This window comes from Ochotona princeps, chromosome X (genome assembly GCF_030435755.1).
Source record: "Ochotona princeps isolate mOchPri1 chromosome X, mOchPri1.hap1, whole genome shotgun sequence".
Lineage (NCBI taxonomy): Eukaryota > Metazoa > Chordata > Mammalia > Lagomorpha > Ochotonidae > Ochotona > Ochotona princeps.
Genome location: NC_080865.1, coordinates 42,189,497 through 42,204,492, shown reverse-complemented (window position 1 = coordinate 42,204,492; position 14,996 = coordinate 42,189,497). Strand labels below are relative to the sequence as shown.

At 40.7% G+C, this 14,996-nt stretch overlaps 1 protein-coding gene across 1 annotated transcript in view; it reads right to left on the bottom strand.

The window, feature by feature from the left end:
• Positions 1–14,996, bottom strand: part of HDAC8 (histone deacetylase 8) — a 297,540-nt gene that overhangs the window by 16,866 nt on the left and 265,678 nt on the right. The window lies entirely within an intron of this gene.

Sequence of the window (14,996 nt, the reverse complement as noted above, 5' to 3'; positions counted from 1 at the left end):
AGCAGACAGAGGATCTTTCTCTCTGTCTCTCCCTCTCTCTGTATATCTGCCATTCCAATAAAAAAATAAAATAAATCTTAAAAAAAGAGAGAATATAAGATCTAGGGTTCCATAATACCATATACACAAATTCCTCATCATACTAAAATCTGTAAACTGCCAACTTAAATAAGAAAAAGATAATCAACACATTGCAACATACAGATGGTACAGATACTGCAAATATCTGAGAAGTTTAAAACAGCAATTACAAACATGGTTGAAAGAGATAACAATTAAAAAGTTGTGGGAAAGACAAGATGCAAAAAGAAACCGAAATGGAAATTTTGGAACTGGGAAGTACAATGACTGAAATAAAAATTTCAATAGCAGAATGGAGGGTGCAGAAGAATAATAAGTAAACTGGAAGGCAAAAACATAAATTACCTAATTTGAATAAGAGAGAAAATGGAAAAACTGAGCAGCAATTTTGAGTCTATGTGGGAGTAAAACAAACAAACAAAAATCTAATATTAATGTCAACAAAATCCCAGAAGAGGAAAAAGCTAGGACTGAAAAAATATTTTAATAATTAACTGCTAAAAATTTCCCAATTTTAGGTCCTGGCAGTGTGGCCTAGCGGCTAAAGTCCTTGCCTTGAAAGTGCCGGGATCCCATATGGGTGCTGGTTCTAATCCCGGCAGCCCCACTTCCCATCCAGCTCCCTGCTTGTGGCCTGGGAAAGCAGTTGAGGATGGCCCAAAGCCTTGGGACCCTGCACTCATGTAGGAGACCTGGAGGACGGTCCTGGCTCCTGGCTTTGGATTGGCACAGCACCGGCCCATTGCAGTCACTTGGGTAGTGAATCATTGGACAGAAGATCTTCCTCTCTGTCTCTCCTCCTCTCTATATATCTGCCTTTGTAATAAAAATAAAAATAAATCTAAAAAAATCCCAATTTTAGCAAAATCCATAAAACTAAAAAGTCGAGATTTCTAACTGAAACTCAGATATTATAAACTCAAAGAAATGTATGAAATCATAATCAGGGGCTGTTGTTGTAGACTAGCTGCGAAAGTTCTTGCAATGGAAAAGAAATAATGAATAATCCTGGATTATGAGAAAGGAAATTGAACAATAAATGGAATATAAATATGGTCATATATATTTCCCTTTTCATGATTTTTCCAAATTTTGCTAGAAAATCGAAGCAAAAATCAAAACATTGTCTGATGTGGCTCTGAATGTATGTAGATGAAATACTTAAGACAAGTATATTTATAAACGGGGGAGGCAAAAGGGACTGCAGGGTTTCCATACTTCACTACCATTGGTAAAACGTTGACATTAGTAGACTGCGATAAATCATGTATGTGTGACATATATTTAAAGAAAAAGACAAAAAAATCTAACACAAAGAAATGCAATCAAAAACACTATTGCAAAATGAAAATGAAATTTGAACAAAAGTACAAGCCAATCAGAAAATGATAAGGAAGATAACAGAAACAAAGAACAGAGTAAAAGAACAGAAAACAGAAAATGATACAGCAGGATTAAACCTCCATGATTCAAAATTATATGCAACCTAAGTGATCTAAACACACTTAAAAGATAAGGACTAGTAGAGTAGCTATAGAATGATAACTAATAAACTCACCTCAAATGTGTAAACATTGAAAATCAAAGAATATAATAAGATACATCCCTTGGCTATGTTGATGTCAGATAAAGTAGACTTCAGAGCAAATAAAATTCCTATGTACACAGAGAGAGATTACATAGTGGTTAAAGTGTCAATCTACCAAGAAGCCTCAAATGCATATGCATCAAACAGAGCTTCAAAACACACGAAGCAAACATTGACAGAGCTTTATGGATAGAAAAATATCAATACATCAATATATATATCAATATATCTATATCTATATCTAGATCTATATATATAATTATAGCCTGAAACTCCAACTCAGCTTTTGTAGCAACTGACTGAAATACTAGATAAAATGACTAAGGATATACAAGAACTCAGCAATATTATCAAACAACAGGCCTAACTGATGTTTATAATACAACAAAATATACATTCTTTTCAAGCACTTACAGAGCACATACCATAAGCTCTATCTGGGCCATAAAACAAATCTCTACAAATTGAAAAGACTTGAAATGATACAGAGGGAATTTTCTGACTAAACAGTATCAACACAGAAAATATAAAACTGGAAAAGAAATTCTAAGCCTAGATGGTTTCAGTGGAGAATTATAATAAAACACAGAATTAGGAGAATCAAGATGGCAGAATAGGGTAAGGACACATTTAAATGGACGGAGAAACATTTAATCAGGATGAAGCAGAGAGGACACATTCCAGGAACTAGGAAAGGACAGAACAACAGCAGAGGGTACCTGGAGACTGACTGACACAGGAAAGCAGCGAAAACAATGGTGTGGTGTTGCAATGACTGATACTCCAGTGGCATTCAGCTAACAGTGATCTGAACTCCACCAGCACCTGGAACTTCACCAGCAACCAGGTGGGAAGGGACTTTCACTGGGAACTTGGGAGGTAAACCCAGACAAAGAACTGTCTGTCCTGCTGGTCCGTTTGATTTGACCAGGAGCAGAGACAGAGCAGCAGATCACAGATGGGCAGTGTGAGAACAGGGTGGGTTTCACAGCCCAGTCAGCCCCCTAGAGCCGAACTGGGAGCCATTTTGCGTAAGGAGGCAAAGGCAAGGGAAAGGACTGAGCATACGTTGAGCTGGGAGTGAGCTCATTTCTGACTCAGTGAACTGCAACAATGTGGCATTCTACGGGTTCCACCCAAGACAGGTCTGGGTGGCCCTCAGACCTGACAGCCAGCAGATCAAGAACTCTAGTAGTGGCATGTCAGATGCCATTTTGTACACTGTGGCAAAAGTTTAGGACTGCAGGGACAATAGTGAACTGCGCATATGCTGAGCTTGCGAGAACTCACTGAGTTCCATGGATTGCACTGGTCCCACAGGAAAATAATACCGACTGTGGCATCGTACGGGTCAAAATAGGTCCGTGTGGCACCCAGACCTAACTCCAACAGGTACCTACAAGATCAGCACCACCAACAACCTGGCTATATAGGACACCTGGTGTCTCTCTAATCCTGGGACCTGCTCCAACTGAAAGTGGGAGAAAAGCTATACAGACAATGGTGCATCCTCAGCACGGTATCACAGGAGGTGGAGTGGTGAGCCAGGAGCTGGGGCTACGGAGTTCTTTGTGGAAATCTAACATAAGAATCCAGACCTGGAACTTGCTGGAAGTTGTGGCACAAGTGGCTGCAAGTAAAGAGCTGTGTACCAACGGCAATAAGTAAAATCAAACTGTAGACCTGTGGTGACACAGCTTAGAAACCTGTCCCAAGGAGAAGACTCTGCTAACCAGAAGTACAATGACTAAGAGCAAAAGAAGAGACAAAGGTACAATGAATAATACTGAAAACTCCCCTGTAAAGAAGCAAAACCCTATGCGAACCTCAGAGTTAACTGAGGAAGACATGGAGAAAATGGGGGACACAGAATCCATAAAACTCATTTAAAGATTCTGATCAACAATGAGAAGCAAATACAAGAGTTCAAAGAATTTAAGGAAGCAATATTTTACACAAGCAATAGCAGCAAGAAAGCAAATCAAGGCTGGTATATCAGAAATTAAGAACACAGTAGAGCAAATTAAAAGTACAGTGGAGAGTCTCCAAAATAGAATGAAGCAAGCAGAAAAAGGAATTTCAGAATTGGAAGATATTTCTAGTCACAATGGGGAAATAGTCAGAAACCTGGAAGCAGAGCTGGGTCAGGCCAAAAAAAGTATTCAAGAATTGAAAGACACTACGAAGAGGCCAAATAGAAGAGTTATGGGCGTCCCAGAAGGTGCAGAAAGAGAAACTGGTTTTATAAATATAGTTAATGAAATAATAAAGGAAAATTTCCCTAATCTAGAGAAAGAATTGGGAAACAAGATCCAGGAGGGGCACAGAACTCCCAACAGGCCTGATCAAAAGCAATCTTCACCAAGACACATGGTCATCAAGCTCTCTTCAGTTGAATAAGGAAAAGATCCTTAAATGTGCACGTGAAAAAAATCAATTGACATATAAAGGAATGCCAGTTAAGCTCACAGGAGATCTCTCACAGGAAACTCCACAGGCAAGAAGAGAATGGAGCGAAATATTCCAGATTCTAAAAGAAAAAAATTGTCGGCCTAGGATAATATATCCAGCAAAGCTTCTTTTGTCTTTGAAAATGAAATAAAATTATTCCACAGTAAAGAAAAGCTAAAAGAATTTGCCTCTTCCAAACCTGCCCTACAAATGATACTTCAAGATGTTCTCTTCACAGAGAAGAGGAATAGCACTAAACAAAATCAAAGGCAAATGTGAATAACGTCCCAGTAAAATGACAACAGAAGATTAAACCAATGAACAACCCATTGCTAAAATGACAGGACCAAAGTACCATCCATACATATTAAACTCTGTTTTGTAAATGACTTAAGTTCAGTTAAACGTCATAGATTAGTAGACTGGATTAAAAAACAAAACACATCTATTCGTTGTCTAGAAGAGATGCACTTCTCCAACAAAGATCAGCGTAAACTATATCACATCGAATGAGTTTTGATGTTTTCTGTTAGTTTCATCTCTTCAAAAACAGTTTCTTCTGATTAAATTCTTCAATGACTCTTAGATCATACAGTAGCAGCATTTTCTGCAAGAAGGTTCTTGATTTTCACTTTTTCAGCTACATGTTAGTCATTTAGTAGCATGTTATTTAACTTCATGGTGTTGTAAATTTCTATTTTTCTTTCTATTGTTGATTTTGTATTATGACTTTTCATTTGAGGGGATGTACAGTAACTGTGAAATGGAGACTAACATATCCAGATGTCAGGATACAATGTAATATGCATTTCTACTTCCAGACAAAGATGGACTTACAATGAAACTGTTTACTATATCTTGACAATAGGATTCTGGACTCTCTGCCATTGTCCACGTCCACAATGATGGACATATGACTGTGTATGAAGAACTATATGTTAGTGATGATATAGAAGAAGTAGGTGAGGGGGGGTAATTGGGGAGGGGATAAGAGAAATACCAGGAGATGCTGGAACTGTATCATAAAATGAGAATAATAATAATAATTACAAAAAATGAAACAGAATTAACATCAATTTTACACTATCTGTTGTCAGAAACTTGTAAAAGAAATACTTCTGAACTCATTTTATAGGACAAGAATTGCCCCGAGTCAAAACAAAAAACAAAAAACAAAAAACACCCCAAACATCACACAAAGGAAAACAATTACAGACTAACATCTCTCACACTTTAAGATGTAAAAACTTTAACAAAAATACTAATAAATAGAATTCAGTAACATATATATAAGTGCAGAAATAGCATTTAACAAAATTTCACATCCACTTATGATGAAAAGTCTCAGTAAAGTAGTATTATTGAAGACACTGTTTAGTGTTGATAAGGGGAATCTATAAAAACATACATCTAAAAAATTTACACTTAACATCATACTTAATGATTAAAAATTAGATGTTTTCCCTCTAAGACAAAGATGTCTGCTCTCACCACTCTTATTTAACATTTTGCTGAAGGTCCTAGGTAAGTGCAACTAGAGAAGAAAAGGGAAAAAAAAAGCATACAGGGCAGGCATGTTACACAGCAGTTAAGTTCCTGTTTGGCACTCTCATATTGTATATCAGAATGCCTTAGCTGGAGTCCCAGATCGATTTCAGTTTTCTACTAATCTATGTCATGGGAGGCAGCAGTGATGGCTCAATAAGTTGGATTCATGTCATTTACATGGGAGACTCTGATTGAGTTTCAGGCTCCTGGCTTTAGTCTGGCCTGGGTCTGGCTGCTGTAGACATTTAGGGCATGTACTAGTAGTTGGAAGATATATGTCTCTGTCTCCTTCTCTATGCCTTTCAAATAAAATGAAAATAAATAAATTATTGTAAATGTTTAAAAAATCAATAAGCTTAGAGCTCAGGAAGAACTAAAGGAAAAAAAGCACGTAGAACTAATAAATAGATCCAAAAACATCACAGGAAATAAAATCTATTTATAAAATAAGTTGTGTTACTATGTATCAATAATAAAAACAAGGGAATTCAAATTATAATTCCATTCACAGTCTCTTAAAAATAAAGAGAAGCATAGGAATTTTTCTAACTCTGTACATGAAAATTATTAAATGCTGATGAACTAAAAGAAAATCTAAAATATGGAGGCATACTATATTCATAGATTGCGAGAATCAACACACTTAAGATGCTACCTCTCTCCAAACTGATATGTAGTTTAACACAATTCCTATCTAAATCATATCAAGGTTTTTATAGATAAAGGCATGCTTATTCCAAACTTTAAATGGCAAGACAATGGAACTAGTTAGTATAGGTAAAACAATTTTGAAAAAAAAAGAAAGAAAAAGAATCACTTAGGGCTGGTATGGCTCAACAGGCTAATTCTCCACCTGCAAGTATTGGTATCCTATATGGGTGTTGGCTCATGTCCTGGCTGCTCCACTTCTGATCCATTTTATTGCTCATGGTCTGGCAAAGCAGCAGAGTATGGCTCAAGTCCTTGGGTGCCTAAACCTGGCTTTGGCTTTGGATTGGCTCTGGTTTTAGGGACTGAACCAGCAGATGTAAGATAACTCTCTCTCTTTTTCCTTCTCTGTGTAAATCTGCCTTTCAAATATAAATACATAAATCTTCTTTCTAAAAAAAGAAAAAAAAACGGGCCCAGTGTAATAGCCTAGTGGCTAAAGTCCTCGCCTTGCATGAGCCGGGATCCCATATGGGTGCCTGTTCTAATCCTGGCGGCCCCACTTCCTATCCAGCTCCCTGCTTGTGGCCTGGGAAAGCAGTCGAGGACAGCCCAAACTCTTGGGATCCTGCACTGCGTGGGAGACATGGAAGAGGCTCCTGGCTCTTGGCTTCAGATCGGCTTGGCTCCAGGTGTTGCGACCACCTGGGGAGTGAATCATTGGATGAAAGATTTTCCTCTCTATCTCTTGTCCTCTCTGTATATCTTACTTTCCAATAAAGAAACATAAATCTTTTTTTTAAAAAAAAGAAGAAAAATGGGAGAATCATTCTATTTGATTTTAATGTGTATTGTATAGCTCTAGTAATTAAGGCTATCATGGAATAGATACATAAATTAACGCAGTTGAAGAGAAAACTCAGACTGTGACAGCTGCCTTATAATGAATGGGAATTTCAAAAATGGAGGTAGTTCTGGTGGGGATTTACTTGGGACTTCTGCTCATCTTCCAGAGGCAAGAAGCTTTCCATTGTGAGCCATGAGATATTCTATTTTTCAAGACAAATGAAAACACTGTATAATTCCTAGAAGTACCTAAAAAGGGACATGACATCCGAGACACGTAAAACAAATAAATTCTCTAGTCCTTTGTTTTTCTAGATACCTGCATGTGTGATGATTTGATTTTTTTTTAAACATCTATTTTATTTGAAAGTCAGAGAGAGAGAAAGTTCTTCCACCTGCTGGTTTCATTCTCTAAATTGTCGCAACGTCTAGAGCTGGGAGCCAGGAGCTTCTTCTTCTTCTTTTTTTTTTTTTTTTCTTTAAGATTTATTCATTTTATTACAGTCAGATATACACAGAGGAGGAGAGACAGAGAGGAAGATCTTCCGTCCGATGATTCACTCCCCAAGTGAGCCGCAATGGGCCAGTGCGTGCCGATCAGAAGCTGGGAACCTGGAACCTCTTCCGGGTCTCCCATGCGGGTGCAGTGTCCCAATGCATTGGGCCGTCCTCGACTGCTTTCCCAGGCCACAAGCAGGGAGCTGGATGGGAAGTGGAGCTGCTGGGATTAAAACCGGCGCCCATATGGGATCCCGGGGCTTTCAAGGCGAGGACTTTAGCCACTAGGCCACGCCGCCAGGCCCGGAGCCAGGAGCTTCTTCTGGGACTCCCATATATGTGCATGGGCCCAAGGACTTCAGCCATCCTCTGTTGCTTTCCCAGATCATCAGCAGGGAGCTGGATTGGAAGTGGTGCAGTCGAGACACGAACCAGTGTCCATGTGGGATATTGGTGCCACAGGTGAAGAATTAGCCTGCTATGCCATTGTGCTGGCTCCAGATGACTTGATTTTATAAACCAACATCTGGGACATTAAGGTTTGACAAAAGATTATTTTTTCTTCTTGAAGAGCAAGAAAGCATGTATTGCTAATTCCTGACTGCAAAAGTAATGCATGTCCATTTTAGAAAGTTTGAAAAATACAGAAATATAATAATTAATAAATAGAAATTACTCATAATTCCAATCCTAGATAACTACTGTTAAACTACTTTGGTAAAGTGTCACCAGGGATAACTACTATTAGCATTTCCTTCTAGTATTTATACATACTCACATATTTACTCACACATATCACATATATTTATAAAGTTGAAACTATATGCTATTAAGCAATTTTATATTCTGGCTTTTCACTTAACATTGTTATCATAAGCATATTCTTATGTTATCAAATTCACATTAAAATGTTTTTTTTAATTGGCTCTAATTAATTTTTCCATGTAGGTGTACTGTGTGAAATTACTATCGTGCTTCAACTTCAATATACAAAAACAAAACACATCAAGTATATGCTTCTACAAAACTCTGTCCTTTCCCCCAGTAGCTTTCCACTCCAGTTGATATTATGCTGCAAACCTTTAGACATCTTTACTTCTTCCTTTTTTCTTGATCCTCTATAAAGAAAAACCAACCTACTCCTATGTGCTGGTGACATTCTCTTCATAACAACTCTCAGCTACTCTTCCCTATCTTACTGTCACTGTTCCAATATAGGCCCTTTGCAGGCTCACCCTTGTACTATGCCAGCAGGATCTATCCTAATCCCAGAACCGAGAATGGCTCCTACCTCACTGTATCTGATACAAACCACCTGCCTGAAATTCAAGGCAATCCACATGCTGTCCCTACCCCAATCTGTCTGAATTTCCTTTGCTTATGAACACATTCCCACTCCAACTCATTCACGCCTTCCAGCCTTCTGAAAGTAGTCTCCCCAAAGTCTTGGGCCCCAGCTTTTCTGTGTAATATCAGCTCTCATTATACCCTGATCTGTCCAAGGAGTTTAGTTTTATCTCCCCACCTAGATCAATGGCTTATCAGAAGCAGAGATCATATCTTAAACGTCTCTTATATGTCTCAAAGCATCAAGTGCAAGAGAGGTTCAAAAATATGAATTGGTTGAGCTGGGCTTTAAAGTGGAGACAGCATCAAATCTCTTAAAACTGAACTGGCTGTGAACCTCACTTTGGGAGCCTGTTGATAGTAGGAGAGGTTTCCTAGGGGTTGATTGAATGAAAGCAGATGGAAGATGATGAGTAGGCTTGAAAAAGCAATGTTGCCAACGTTAGGATGGATTCCAGGCCTGGGTTTAAATCCTGAGTTAGGCTACTTACATATTAAATGATTGTGGGCATATTACACATTGTCTTTGAGCATCTGTCTCCTACCTCATAAGAAAATTGTGAGAATTAAATGGAAATCATGTATGTGAAGGACCCAGCACAAAATTTGTGCTGTATACTTCCAATAATGGGAGTTTCTGTCTTGTGGATTTAGGTAGAAATTCCAAATCTTTAAAAGTTACTTGTCAAGTATTTTCATGGTTTATTTAAAAACAACCATTTAGGCTGCTGTAACTTTGGGGCCAGTCTTCCTTTTTAGTATAGAATTTATAAAGTTTTCAGCATAATAGTTTCGTAATTAGAAAAATGTTCATTGGGAATGGAATTAAAAGGTAAATTTAGTAGTCGGCATTTGGCCTAGTTGTTAAGAGGCCATCTGGGATGCCTGCATATTCAGAGTACCATCCTATGCCTAAGTCTGGGTCTTGACTCCAGCTTTCTGCTGGTGTAAACCTTGGGAGGCAGTGGTGGCATGACCGGGTTCCCGCTACCCTTGTGGGAGCCCTGGACTGAATTCATGGCTTCTGGATTTGGCTCTGGCCAGTATGGGTAATTAGGGGAGTGAATCAGTGGAGGGAGTTTCCTTTGTTTCTCTCTCTGCTATTTAAATAAGTAATACATAAATGATTTATAAGGGTAATTTTATTGTGGTGCATTTTTTTTGAAATGCAGGCCTGGTCAAGTCTGTCTCCAAAATGTTCATGGAAGATGCATTTTCATGAAAAAGTTGTTTTTAGATTTTCTACTAGCTTTTTGAAATACTCTCAGCAACACTGTATCTTTGCATCTGTTATACACTAGTGAAACAAGAAAGGGAGGGACCTATTGGGCAACAGGTTCCTTGACAGAACCACCGGAAGATGGAGGGGAAGAGAGGACGGGGACAGGAAGCAGAGGGAAGGGATGTGTGTCACAGACATCCTAACCTGCAATTATGCAAATTGACTCAGGGCATCCTCCAGGACCCTGCCTCCCCCCACCCCAGGCCCCTAGGTCCTCCCAAGGAGTCCTAAAGCAAACAGTCCATCTGTCGTTGGGGTCAACCCCACTTTTTAATATATCCAGACTTCTCAGGAAGGAAGAGGAGATGTGGAAGGAAGCTAAATTTCCATGGTGTAGAGCGTCCTGCTGGGCAGGAGCTTTGCTTCAAACTCAGAGCTGTGGTTGACACTCTTCATAACATGCCCAGACTTGAAGCCTCAATTGCCAGTCCTGTGATGTCAATCCCAGGCTGCCAGAGGTGGTGCTACGTATAGCCACCTGCACAAGAGTTCTCCTAAGAATACTATCACTGGTAGATGTGCAAAGGGTCTCAGCTTGGGGTTGTAGAACTGTAAATACCAGACTAGAGCCCCAGCATACTTTAGGAAGCGAGAACTGGGCGATGAGGCTGCTTCTCCCTCTGTCCTTCCCTTGTCCTTTTATATGCAGCTTGAAATGGAACCAAAGGCTTCAGATCACAGTATATGGTGGGGGCCTTGGAGGCACAGCATGGGTGGGGAGGTTAGGGAGAGCTAAAAAGCCTAGATGAGTGACAAGAATCTCAAGGGTTACCTGTGGCTGCCTTCTTGTTGTTCCCAGGGAGATAGGACGTTTCAGATGTTGCAGCCGTCATATGGAAGGAGCTGGGTGTGTGGTGCAAAGGAGGAGAGGCTGACTAGGTGTGACTGGAAAGAGTAGCCAGGGGCTAGGGGTAGGGGTGGTGGTCTGAGCAGATCTGACAGGGTGACACTATAAAGGAGAGGAGGGGCATCATCAAGACCAGGTTTGCTCTATCACTTTTTACCATTACCACATGTGGGTGACACCTAATAGACATTTAATAATTATTTGCTGAATGAATGAAAGATGACTTTGGTTAAGTCACTTGCCCTCTCTGAGCCTCAGTTTTTCTGGTCTTTGAGATAAGGTATTTTCGTTTCACTTGCGTTGTCCGTTCCTACACCTGCATTAGGTCAGCGGCCCATCTCCCAACACCGCATTGTAAAGGTTGCCATGTAGAGGTCAGAAAGGGTAGCTGTGCGGGCTTTTGTTTCCACTCTCCCTCCACACTTTTTGATGCCATTCTTTGTTTTTTTTCTTTGTTTTTCTTTTATTTTTATCCCTAACAGACTTGGGGTATAGTTCTGGGCAGTCAGAGCAAATGTTGAAACCTGCAGTTAGGAGGCTAGCAGACACACAACTCACCCTCCCCTCCCACCCAGGGGTGGGCCTCAGCAACATCAAGCTCAAGCCCTTTAGGGGCCCCTTACTTGATGTAAATGTCATCAGTTTCAGAGGTTAATGAACCTCCTACCTCTACCCCCATCTCCCCTTGCACAGCTAGTATGGCTCAGGGTGCCTGGCCCCTAGGAACCAGGCCCAGCAGCACTATTCCAATTCTGCAAGGTTCACTCTGAGCTGATTCCTTTGGAGTAATAAGAGGAAAGGCAAGCACCCAGGAACCTGGGCACCACAGTATGGGGGTAATTTTACAGCAGCAGTCAGGAATCTGTTCCAATCCGTACTTCCTTGTGAACAATGACACATACCTTTAAGAGCTTACTGACATGAAAAAGCGATTTATGGGGGCAAAGCAGAGCTTTTTTTTTCTGTATGAAGTCAATGGCTTGAATGGACTCTCCAATGGTATTATTTTTCTTTTTTTGCCTCTTTCTTGGAAAGACTAATGGGTAGTAAAGCTGGGATAAAGTGAGGTCTCAATTTCCCTGTCTATTGAGTCATCTTGTGCATACAGAATGTATCTCTATGGGGTGAACTTTGGCAAGTTTGATTTCCAATAGGTGAAAATCTCATCTGTGCTTCTGAGGAATGTGGCATGTAAGAGAAAAAACCCCAAAGGCTAAACAAATTCAACTATGCTGGTGAGACTTTCACTCAGAGAGGCAGTCTGTCCACTCCCTCACTATGCTCTCACCTCCCCGCGTCATTCAGTGCCCCTCATTGGGCTCTTTTTGTGGTAAGTGGGCTGGGGTGGGGATGGGAGGCACAGGGAGAAATAGCTAGCATCCACGATGAGGTTTTTAAATGCAAAAACAAATGACAGTCTTGTAGACAGCGCTCAGGAAAAGCTTTCAGAATGCAAAAAATTCCACAGCCTCTTCACACTGACCATTGTCATGGCAACATACTATCTGATGGCAGCATGAGTCACCAGGCTGGAGGGGCACTGTATCAGCACAACAGGTTAGCCTGGTCATTTTCTTTAGCAGCATTTTGGACTTCCTTCTAGTCTGCTTTCTTCTAGGTTTATCTGTGTTTCTCTGTGATTCTGGACTCCGGCTAATTAGCATAGGTAGAACACAACTTTCTCAACATGAAAGAGGTGGGAAAACAGACTATTTGAACACGCCTGGCATCTTATAGATGGTCTACTTGCTGTCCAGTCTCCCTGGCTCTTCTTCATCCACTCCCAGCCACTTATTTTCTCTTTTTCTCTGACCACTTGTTTCCTGTATACAGCCTTACATCCTCCACTCACCAACCGTGACTCATCCACCAGCCCCTGCACTCACGCTCTGCTCTTTTAAATGTTATTGTAACATACATGGAGACTTCAAAAAGTCTGTGGAAAATGGAATTAATAGGAAGCTTATTTGGGAGCAAAGAATATCTAGAATCGTTGATAAGGTCTTCTGTGAACATTTTAAGTCCCTTCATGTAGCTCTAGTGACAGAGTCCTCATTCTTTTCTAGGCAGCCTGTTCCACATGGAGCAGCTCTAATTGTAAGAAAATTCTTCCTTTTGAAGCATAAAAACCTGTGTTTTTGTAACCTCCACCCATGGGTCTAGTTTCACAAGTCCCTATCTATGCTGTCTGCTCTGTGACAGCCTTTCCAAAATATGAAGTAGAGACCACGTTAAGCCCTAAGGCCTCCAAACAGACCTCTTGGAGCCTGGGCTCCAATCCTCTCCTGAGCCTGACTGACCTTCTGGAACATGCTTCTATTTGTCTAGAGCCCTTTTAAAAAGTGAGGTTGATACTGCATCAGCATTTCTGGAGGCCACCTTGCCCTGGTGACTCATTCTGAGCTCTGTGTCAACTCCAGTCCCTATCTCTCAGACGAAATGCCGCTAAGCTGTGCCTTCTTAGATTGTGCAGATTCGGTTGTTTTTGTGGACCCAATTCCTGGTCCACATGTTTTCTTCTAGATTAAGTACATGGGTTACAATCAGAATACGGATTCAACCTGTTAGGATTAAAAAAAAAAATCTGGATGTTCATGTAATTCCTATGTCCTCTAAGATCTTTTATTATTATTATTTTTAACCAGTCTTTTACCTCTAGCCATTTTTTAAAAAATTACTTCTTTTAGTTTTCTTACCTTTCCTAGTTCTCTCTCTCTCTCCCCTTCTTTATGTCATCTTTTATTTGTCATTTCCATTTCCTCTATAGCAAGAAGTCATACTTTCTGGAGCCACGTGCTTAGATATACGTGCAGGCAATCCAAGGCACAGACCTAACTGTGCGTGTGGAGGCGTGCGTAAGCAGATGCTCTGCTTCCAGTTCTATGTCTGTGTTTCAGCAGGACTTAGAGCGCAGATGAAGGTACATGACCAGGTTGAGGGGACAGAAGTTAGAAAAGTTGGCCCAGGATCAATGTTGAGGGAACCAGGAAACATGTCCTAGATTGGAGTGGAGCAGGGAGAGTGAGGGTGGGTTTGTCAGTTCTTCAGGGCCATAGCACAGTGGGAAAATCTGAAGGAGGGCTGGAAACAGAAGGCTTGTGAAGGTCTTAAAGGTTGGACGGGGAAAGGATTTGCTACAAGTTTGTGAGGTCAGTGGCCACTGAGATGCTAGTGGGAGGCAGCTCAAAACTACAGGGTCAGGAGAAGGCTATGGGACACTTTAGTGGGGGCAATTTGCATTGCTATGAGTCTAACTAAAGAGCCTATAGCTTACTGGCTTAGAAAATTTTCCTTAGTCAGTGGAGCCCAGGACATGGATTCCTGGCCGTTGGCATGGACCGGGCTCTACTTAACGATATGAACCTTCATATAACCTTCAGGCAAGATCCTCTGGATACAGTGTGTTTTTCAGGCTGACTGTATCACAGAAGAAGCCTCCTTTGTTTTGTCAGTTGAGATTTCAATGAGGCAGCCAAAGGTAGGGAAACTGGTGCTATCTCAGCCACTTTACAAATGAACAGAGGAATTTTATTCTCCAGGATGTGCATTCTGATACGCTTGGTCTCTTAACTCTGCAGATTATTAGGACCCTCCCCCAAAACATAAAAATACACACACACACACACATACACACACCCCATACCTCCCCCCACATACTGTGAAACAGGGAAATGGGTGCCAAAATGAGTGGTAGATGAAGTGAGTTGTAAAGTAGTAGCTGGGGTGGGATGGGAGGACAGTGCCCGACTGGCAAACTGAGGGCAGTGACGCCTAACAGCTAGCAGAGAATGTGGTTAACCGGTCCCTGGCCTGACTGATGCATGCCATTTCTCCTCCATCTGGGGCCAGGATGATTCTAG